Raw genomic sequence first — 9,768 nt, forward strand, 5'->3', positions numbered from 1 at the left:
TGTTTGGAACTAATTCCAGTTTCTGCATTTTCCTTTGCCTTTGGGTCATCTTAGTTTGATGGTGTGCTATTAGGAACATTTGTTGTAATCTAGGAATCGCTGGGAAGAGGTTGTCCCTGCTAAGTATGGACATAGACATAGAAAATGGCTTAATACCATCTATTTGGGTCTCTGATTCTGCTATATGCTTACAAAAATATTGAGATCTCTTCACAGAGAACCCATCATACAGTTCCTAGTTACTGTACTGTGATTGCTAAAGCTCCCATTCCCTGGGGTGCCAGGCACATGAAGGATAGTTGTTTTTTCCCGTCTCACAGTGTCTGAATTGTCTTTTTTCTTTCCCCAGGGAAAGCGCCTTCTGGTGGCTCTCTCTTTACCTGGCTGCACACTGCTTCCTCAGCCAGCCTCCAGGGAGACTGATAATTGCACCAAGGCACTGTGGCGAGGCTATTATGCCTTACCCTGAAGCAACAACACAGACAGCACTTCTTTGAGCTGAAGAAATTATAAATAAAATAAAAGTGCACTTTCCAAAGGGACCATTTTTACAATTTGAAAGAAAAGTTTCTCTGGAAAAAACAACAACCCAGTAGAATATTGGCTGTTGAGGGAAAGTATCTGTTTTGGGAAACTGCCAAACGGATTAGACATTTAGTTCCTAGCAGTTAATCATTTACAATTTCAAGTATAGGCAGATAAACAAGATCCACCACAAAGAGATAAGAAAGTTGGAGAGCAACATAGGAACATTTACAAGTTCAAAGTCTAGAGATTAAGCTACCTGGCCAAAATGATCAATTTTATGGGTTCCATTTCCTCCACAGTGTGGGCCGTGGCTTGAGGCAAGGTGAGGAGGACATTGGCTTTAAGGATTCATCCTTGGATAGCACCAACCCTTACTAAGCTGTCAGACCTTCTGACATATATGGTAGAACTCTCTGTCTTCTACAACTTTCTCCATGTATTTTTTTACTCATTATTTATAATCTTTGATTATTTAATCTCATTAGCTTTGCAGGTCTGTTCATTGATAAATATTTAGTCATTCCCCCAATTTTCACAATCTTCCTCTTCCCATTCACCATATTTCAGATCCTGACAACCTTTTTTCATTTCAGACAGCCAGATGAGATCCACAGGACTGGTAAAGTAGCTGGTACAATTGTTACTTAGACTTCCGTGATTCGATAGCAAAATCTTAGCTGTCGAATATGCATGTTTTCAGATATTCTTAGCCAGTTTAGTTTTCTTACTTCTCCTCAAACCATTCTTCTTCCAGACATTTCTCTCTGGATTGCCTATACCCTGAAAAGAAATGAGCTCAAAGAAGGACTTCCTGCACCTCAAAGTGACACCTCCAAGCTTTCTTTCAAAAATAACATATGTTTGAAATATTCCCTTAGCCAGGTGCTATTTTCCTGCTAATATCACTTTACCAAGTAATTTCCCTTTCTTCATGCCAAATATATCAACTCCATGGTATACGTCTTTCTATGTATAAAATACAGCCATTAGTAGACATTTGAAAATGACCAAATGAATCCTATGAAATACAGAGAACCATTTAGAGCTTGTTAAACATTATTTGGGACATTAATAATCAATGTGCATTGAGCTAAGCAGAATAAAACATTAAATGACAACCAATTTTTCTGATTTCTCTGTCTCACAAAGCCGTCCAGCAAATATCTCAAAGTCCATATATTAATTTGTCTCAATTGAAAGGGCTTGTTTTCATTAGGCAATGTCTTCAATCATGTTTTTTCTCTTTTTTTCTTCTGATCTTGGAGAGCAGTGATTAGCTGGGTCCAGTGCTACCCTCTACCAGGGAGGCAGGTGAAATGAATCCTTAATATCCTAACACCACCTGTTTCTCAGTCTTCCATTCAGTTCCTCTCCTCTCTCCATGTCGACCAGTATTCTCCTTTTCCTTGGTTAGCAGCTTAAATCTCCCTTTTGACAATTACAAAAAGTAAGCTATCACTTTTCTCAGGAGTAATAGCATATAAATTAAATTCTTTGTGATTATAAAATTAGTAAGTATTAGTAAGTTTTAAAAATATATATTTTATTGATTTTTTACAGAGAGGAAGAGAGAGGGATAGAGAGTTAGAAACATTGATGAGAGAGAATCATCTATCAGCTGCCTATTGCACCCCCCCCACCAGGGATGTACCTGCAATCAAGGTACATGCCCTTGACCGGAATCGAACCTTTCAGTCAGCAGGCCAACACTCTATCCACTGAGCAAAACCGTTTAGGCTAAATAAGTGTTTTTTGAAAATACAAAAAATTAAGACAGAAGCTAAAGTCCATTTGTAACTTTCTTTCAGAGATATGGGTCGTAGCATTTTGGAGACTTGTTTTTTAAATTAAAAAGATAATTTTGATATATCACATCCACAATATGCTATATTTTACTTAACAGAAACTTGTAATCATTGCTCATGTCATTAAAGCTATTATTAAAGCATGATTTTAAAGGAGTCATCATATAGCATTCATATGGTTTCATCATGATTATTCTACCGTTCCCTTGGTATGGAGCTATCCAATCTCTCTTTTATGTAGTACTAGAGGCCTGGTGCATGAAATTCATGCATGGGGGAAAGGGGGCTTCCTCAGCCTAGCCTGCACCCTTTTCCAATCCAGGACACCTTCAGGGATGTCCGACTGCCTGTCTAGACTGGCAGTTGGACATCCCTCTCATAATCCTGGACCGTTGACTCCTAATCACTCACCTGCCTGACTGCCTAGTCACCCCTAACTGCCCCCTCCCTGCCAGCCTCGTCACCCCCAACTCCCCCCGCCCCCCAGCCTAGTTATCCTTCACTGCCCTTCCTTCTGCCAGCCTAATTGCTCCCAACTGCTCCCCCCCCCACCTAATCACCCTCAACTGCCTCCCTCTGCTGGTCTGGTCACCCCCAACTGCCCCCCACACCAGTCTGGTCACTTCTTACTGCCCCCCTGCCAGCCTGGTCACCCCTCACGGTACCCCCGCTGGCCTGGTTGCCCCATGTAGCCTGCTGTTCAGTCATTTGGTTGTCCCTCACTACCCACCCTTGCCAGCATGGTCTCCCCACACAGCCTGCTTATTCAGTCATTTGGTTAACCCTTGGGCCAGCCCTGGGTGGCTGGACAGCCACCATCTGAGGCTTGCCTGTGCCTTGGTCCAGCCCTGGGTGGCTGGGGGGCTGAGGGGACTGGGGAACTCTGGCAGGGCTAAGGGGACCGGGTGCCACCATTTGTGGCTGTGGGTGTCACCATATTTGAGGGCGTGGTAGTCAATTAGCATATTCTTTCCTTATTGGCTGTGGTGCTGCCATGTTTGAGGGTGTGATGGCCAATTAGCATATTCACTCTTTATTGCATAATAATATTACATAATGTAAGTAATACCATAATATACCTTTTGCCCACATATCTGTGGTGTTTTAATAGGAGATCATGAAAGACTCCAATAAATGTCTCTTTAACACTAAATTGCAGGAATTGGTTATAGGGAAGACTTATAATTTTTAGGGGGAAAAGGGATCTTGCTTAATTTGCTTGCTTACAAGCTTGACTACCTTTGAATTTGGCCAAAGTCAGAAAGAGATGAAGCAATTGCGATGGACTTGTTACACATGCTTAGGTTATCACTGAGGTCAGTTGAACGTGAGGTGACAGTTGAGCCCCACTAGTAAATAAAAATCACAGGTTCTTAGCTTCTTCTTCCCCACATATCACTCCAAAATGTCTGTAAGGCTGGCCTTCCTGTGTGTGTTGATGTTGAGTGAGTGTTCCCATTGTCTACTTTAGACATAATATCATGTAGTCAATAACTGGGTGCTGAAGGAAGAGCTAGATCATGAATTAAGTGTTCTCCAAAGAGAGACATGTCTGAGGCAGAAGTGACACTTTACTCTCTCCCAGCCCATCCTTCTGTTTGTATTTCAGAGGACTACAGGTTTGGGTCATTTTGTTATTGTCTTTTTTCCTTCCCCATAGTTTTCCAAAGAAGGACCCTGACTCCCTCTAGTGGATGTCAGCACTAGGCAAATAGGCTAATTCTGCTGGGCAAGGTCCTCAAGCCAAGAATCCATGTCCTCAAATGCCCTTGCAAAATAATGGGAGCTGTGTTTCCGAAGGTGACTCTTCCCACTGTGGAAAAGTTATTGTCTCTAACAGGCCATCTGTGTCTGCTGCTGCCACAAGACATCAGGGAATATATATTTTTTTTCCTTCAGGGAAGTGTCCCAGGCTTTTTTTCTTTTAATTAATTCAGTAATCTACTGAATTGTGTGTTTTTTTCACCAGTGTTAGCAACTTGCTATGCTGTGTCATGAGCAAAAGCTATTGCTAATATGTACAGAGTCCAGAATAAAGCAGCTGGGAACCTGAGAAAGTCATACAAACTACTGGAAAAAGTCATAAAATTACTTTCCCCCCTCCCCCCCTTTTTGTAAATGCAAAAGTTTAGGAACATTGAGAAAAAATAAGAGGTTATTACAGGAGTTACTGACAAATTATTAGGAGCTCCAAAGTCTTGATGACATTCTTTTTCATAGTTTAGCTAATTATCTCAGATAGCCAAATTGCTATTTTAAGAATAAATTGAGAAGCTTTCATATAAGAATTGTCTAATTCTTTATTGATCTTGTTATGTGCATGTAAAGAAGTCTATGGCCAGATGAGGTGACCTGGTTCCTGACAGAGTACCCACCTACCTACTTCTTACCAGCTACATACCTCCTTCCCTACTTCTTACCTCTCTACCTCCTGTCTACCCATCTGCCTACCTTCTATCTATCTACTTCCCTACTTCCTACCTACCTCCCACCTAACACCCTCCCACCAACCTACCTACCTATCTACTACCTACCTAAGGCAAGCTGCTCAAATACTCAGGTCTAGATTTTCTTATTTGTTCAACTAGAGGCCTGGTGCATGAAATTCGTGCATGGGGGGTTGGGGGTCCCCTCAACCCAGCCTTCAGACTCTCCAATCTGGGACCCCTCAGGGGCTGTTTAACTGCCGGTTTAAATTGGAAGTTGGACATTGCTCTCTCAATCCAGGACCACTGGGTCCTAACTGCTCACTTGCCTGCCTGCCTGATTGCCCTCAAATGCTCCCCCCTGACAGCCTGATCACCCCTAACCACCCTTTTCTGCTGGCCTGGTCACCCCAACTGCCTCCCTCTGCTGGCTTGGTTGCCCCTAACTCCCCCCTCCCTTGATGGCCTGCTCACCCCAAACTGCCCCCATCCTGGCCTGGTTGCCCCTAACTACCCCCCCCCCCCACCAGCCTGATCATCCCCAATTGCCCCTCTCCCCCACTGGCCTGGCCACCCCACACAGCCTGCTGTTCAGTCATTTGGTCATCCCTTACTAACCCCCCTGCTGGCCTGGTTGTCTCATGCAGCATGTGTTCAGTCATCCGTCTGGTTGCTTTGGTCATGATGGCCCCTGGATTTTTATATGTTAGGATTAGAGGATTGAATCAGATGACGTGTAAGCAGATCATTCTGTATTAAATTGGCATGAAAAAACAGCATTTAGCTTTTCCTTAGAGAGCAACATAAAGTAGGATTCCTTTCCTCTGCCATCCATAATTACTGTTTGCTAGTGATCTAAGGCGAGTTCCAACAACAAAGCAGCATTTCCAACAAAAAAGCATTTCTTTTTCTAAATGGTAACTGAAGTGACCCCTAATGTTCCATTGCTGTTACAAACAGGGCATCTGAGTATCTCAATCTGTACTTGCTGGAGAACAGGCAGCCTTCTAGCATGCAGTGGCAGTGGGGGAGAAAATGTCCCTATTTCATGGGAATCTCAAGAATGAGCCAGCTGTACTGGAATTTACTGAGATCAGAGTGAACACCATAGCTCTGACCTGTGCAAATACAATAAGCACTTCAGCCCAGAAACAGTTTTGCCTCTTTTATTAGGTTGGGCTTTCATATGTGTTTGAAGAGGAGCTATTTATGGACTTGCAAACAAAGTGCTGGAGGAAAGGAATTTAAAGGATGTCCTTGAGTGAATTCAGGGGGGTTATTTCAAGAGGCTAAATTGCACGTTAACCCTTCACCTTCTGGCACACATAACCGCCATGCTGCTGGGGAAAGATGGTCATCCAGGGGCCAGATGGAGACACACTCTGTGGCCTTGAGAAAGTCACTTCCTTTGTGTGCTGGCTCTTGCTTTGGAAAATAAGAAGGCTAATGTTGACCTCTTGACCAACATGGAAGGAAAAGAAGTTCAAGATGGGAAAGTCTGCTGTGGGTAAAGTAGGGGCCCATTGATGCTGACTAGATTATTTTCAGCTTGTTCATGGCTTGGTGTTTTAAAACCTTGGTCATGGCAGTCCTATAGAAAGAATGCATGACCTTTATTTTATGTTTTTTTACTCTTGCTCTGATGTGTCCAATATAATGTATGACTATAGCTGTATATTATATCATAAAATCAATCTGTTGGATAAAAAAATGCAATTAGCCAGGATGGAGTTTATTTGAATGCCTACAGAACAAATTTTCTGCCTCTTTATGTAAAGACAATGGACACTGATTTAACAATGTCATCTTGTTTTTAGGTTTTTCTTCTGCTGTTAACAGTTTAGTCCTTTGATAACTATTAAAAGGAAATAAATATTTTCTTTGATTACTTGGTTACCTTTTTCATAGTTTGATGAGTGAGGTGGTTGAACTTCCTGTTAGAACAGGGTAGTATTGTGTTTCCCAAAATACTTGCATGTGATGCTAATAGATGATACTCAAGAAAAAGGTTCAGTGATCAAATAACTTTAGTTAGCATTTTCAAAGCAAACAAAGTGATCTCTGTTCTCTGTGGAACCTCAGTTGACCCTGCTGCTGTGCCATCCCATGACTGGTGATAGAAGGAATGAGAGCATCCTTGTGCCCCTGGCGCACTTAGACTTGGAGTAAAGTGGCTGATCTGAGTCCTGATCAAATGATTGAAGAATGCTGCATTCAGAGGTGCTGAAACGCACTTATGCATTATCTCCTGCACTCTCCTACACTGCCCGGTATACCTTCTGCTGCCACCAAGTGGCCCTGTGGTAAAGAAGACTCTGCTCCAGCTCTCCTCCAGATGAGGCTCTCCCCAAAGAACAATGAAACTGTCCATCCAGAGCCTGTGGACCCTCTCCTTCCAAGACTATTGGTTCTCAGAATGTGGTTTCCAAAACAATCAGCATCACATCATATAGGAGTTCGTTAGAAATGCAAAGGCTTGGACTCTAGCTCAGAACTACTGAATCAAAACCTCTGAGGGTTATGACCAGCAATCAGTGTTTTAACAGCCCTCTCGATGATGCTGAGGACTGCTCGAGTTTGAGAACGGCTGTTCTTATCTAGACCAGGTTCTTGGATGCCTGAAACCCAGAGATTCCTGCTCCAGTGGCTCTGAGCTCACTTACAGGGCTTGCACAGGCCTCTTTCCTGGGTCTGAGGACTGATGTACTTCCAGTGGCCCATAGGAAGTTGGGAGATAGAGCTTGGTGAGCTGCATTGTTCACAATTATACTTCAAATATCTATGTCATTATCAAGTACATTTTTCAAAGAGCGAGGATAAAACATTTTTAATAATTTAAAATATATATATATTTTATTGATTTTTTACAGAGATGAAGGGAGAGAGATAGAGAGCTAGAAACATCGAAGAGAGAGAAACATCGACCAGCTGCCTCCTACACACCCCCTTCTGGGGATGTGCCTGCAACCAATGTACGTGCCCTTGACTGGAATCGAACCTGGGACCTTTCAGTCTGCAGACCGATGCTCTACCACTGAGCCAAACCGGTTTCGGCAGGATAAAACATTTTTAAACAGTTTGTTAATCCATTAGAGAAAAGAACAGTGTGGGTCTGTACAAAGCATCATGGTTTGCTGTTTTTTAAAAATATGATTTTTATTGATTTTAGAAAGAGAGGAAGGGAAAGGAGGGAGAGAAAGAGAGAGAGAAACATAGATTTGAAAGAGAAACATTGACCGGTTGTGCCCTGATCTGGAATCAAAACAGTGACCTCTTTCAGTGCACAGGACAGTGCTCACACACCTGAGTCACAGTGGCCAGGGCCAAAAAACAGTGTTTTAAAGCATAGGCCTATGATTTGCAATGTTTAAAACAGATTAACTTCCCTGTAAAAGCAGCACCACTGTGACATTTTAACCTTGGTATTCCTCTCCTTCTTCCTTACAGTCTCCTTCAACAGAATCCACACCAACCTCCTTGCAATCCTTTTCAAGAGCATCCATGTCCTCACAGGCCTCAGAAAACCCTCCTTCCTCCATGCCCTCATCCATGTGCCAGGGGACACGGGCATGCTGGGCACACCTCGGGTCAAACTCGTGGTCCAGGCGAGCCCAGGCATCAGCACCAGTTGTGTTGCCCAGGATGCTCAGAGCTCTCTGTACTTTGGCCAGGTCTCCACCAGGTGCTACAGTGGGAGGCTGGTAATTAGTGCCAACTTTGAAGCCAATAGTGTACAAATCCACAAACTGGATGTTGTGCTTAGTCTTGAGAGTGGCAATGGCAGCACTGACATCTCTGGAAACCATGTCACCAGGTTACAATAGGCAGCAAACCCTGTATTTACTGTGGCGAGGGGCACTCATTGGTGAGCCACCCGGTTGGCTGGCTCAGAGCACTCATTGGTGATCTCTGCTACAGAAAGCTGTTCATGGTGGGCTTTCTCAGCAGAGATGACAGGGGAACATGTGGCAGAGAGAAGTGGATGTGGGGATAGGGCACCAGGTTGGTCTGGGATTCAGTCAGATTAACATCCAAGGCTCCATCAAACCTGAGAGAAGCAGTGATGGAGGATACAGATTGATTTATTATCCTATTTAGATTAGTGTAGTGAGCACTTAATATTGAGGTTTCTACAACAGATGTCATAGATGGCTTTGTTGTCAACCATGAAGGTACAATCAGAATGCTCCAGGGTAGTGAGGATGAAGTTTTAGGGCTCAACTACTGCTTTCCAAACCTGCAGGGCTAGGTGAATGGAGAACTCCAGCTTGGGCTTCCAGTCATGGAGGCATTCCATCAGCAAGGAGGTGAGGCCAGAACCAGTTCCCCAACCAAAGCTGTGGAAAACCAAGAAGCCCGGAACACCTGTGTACTAGGCAGCCAGTTTCTGAATTCAGTTTAAGACAAGGCCAGTGTTCTTCTTGCTGATGTGTAGTGTCCATGGGAATAGTTATTGGCAGCATCTTCCTTGCCTGTGATGAGCTGCTCAGGGTGGAAGAGCTGGCGGTAGGTACCAGTGTGAACTTCATGAATGACTCTGGGTTCCAGACCTACAAACACTGCTCTGGGCACCTGTTGCCAGCACCTGTCTCACTGAAGAAGGTGTTAAAGGAGTCATTTCCCTTTCAGTGGTCTTGTCACACGGCATCTTGTCATTGGACTGGATGTCATGTTCCAGGCAGTGGAGCTTCCAGGAGGCATTGCCAATCTGGACACCAGCTTGGCCAACAAGGATGGAAGTGCACTCATGCATGGTTGCTGTTTTGTGGCTGCCAAGGGGATGGTGGAGAGGAAGGGGAGAGACTGCACAGCTCTTAAGCAGTTGATGTAAGAGAACCTTATTTAAATATTTTAAATATTTAGACATATAGTAGACAATCCTCCATTTTTACTTTTATCCTGGTGTCTGAAAACATTAGGAGTAGATCTGCTGTGAAATATTTTTATTCTTTTACTAGAGGCCTGATGCACAAATTCATGCATGGGTGGGGTCCCTGAGCTTGGCTGGC

General features: G+C 43.6%; 1 pseudogene across 1 annotated transcript; it reads right to left on the minus strand.

Moving 5' to 3' along the window:
* Positions 1-8,147: 8,147 nt before the first annotated feature.
* On the minus strand, positions 8,148-9,512 carry LOC311610015 (tubulin alpha-1B chain-like; annotated as a pseudogene). The gene has a single exon. The product of its transcript is annotated as a tubulin alpha-1B chain-like (transcript).
* Positions 9,513-9,768: the final 256 nt, after the last annotated feature.

Source organism: Pipistrellus hanaki (genome assembly GCF_964339955.1).
Source record: "Pipistrellus hanaki genome assembly, chromosome: 1".
Lineage (NCBI taxonomy): Eukaryota > Metazoa > Chordata > Mammalia > Chiroptera > Vespertilionidae > Pipistrellus > Pipistrellus hanaki.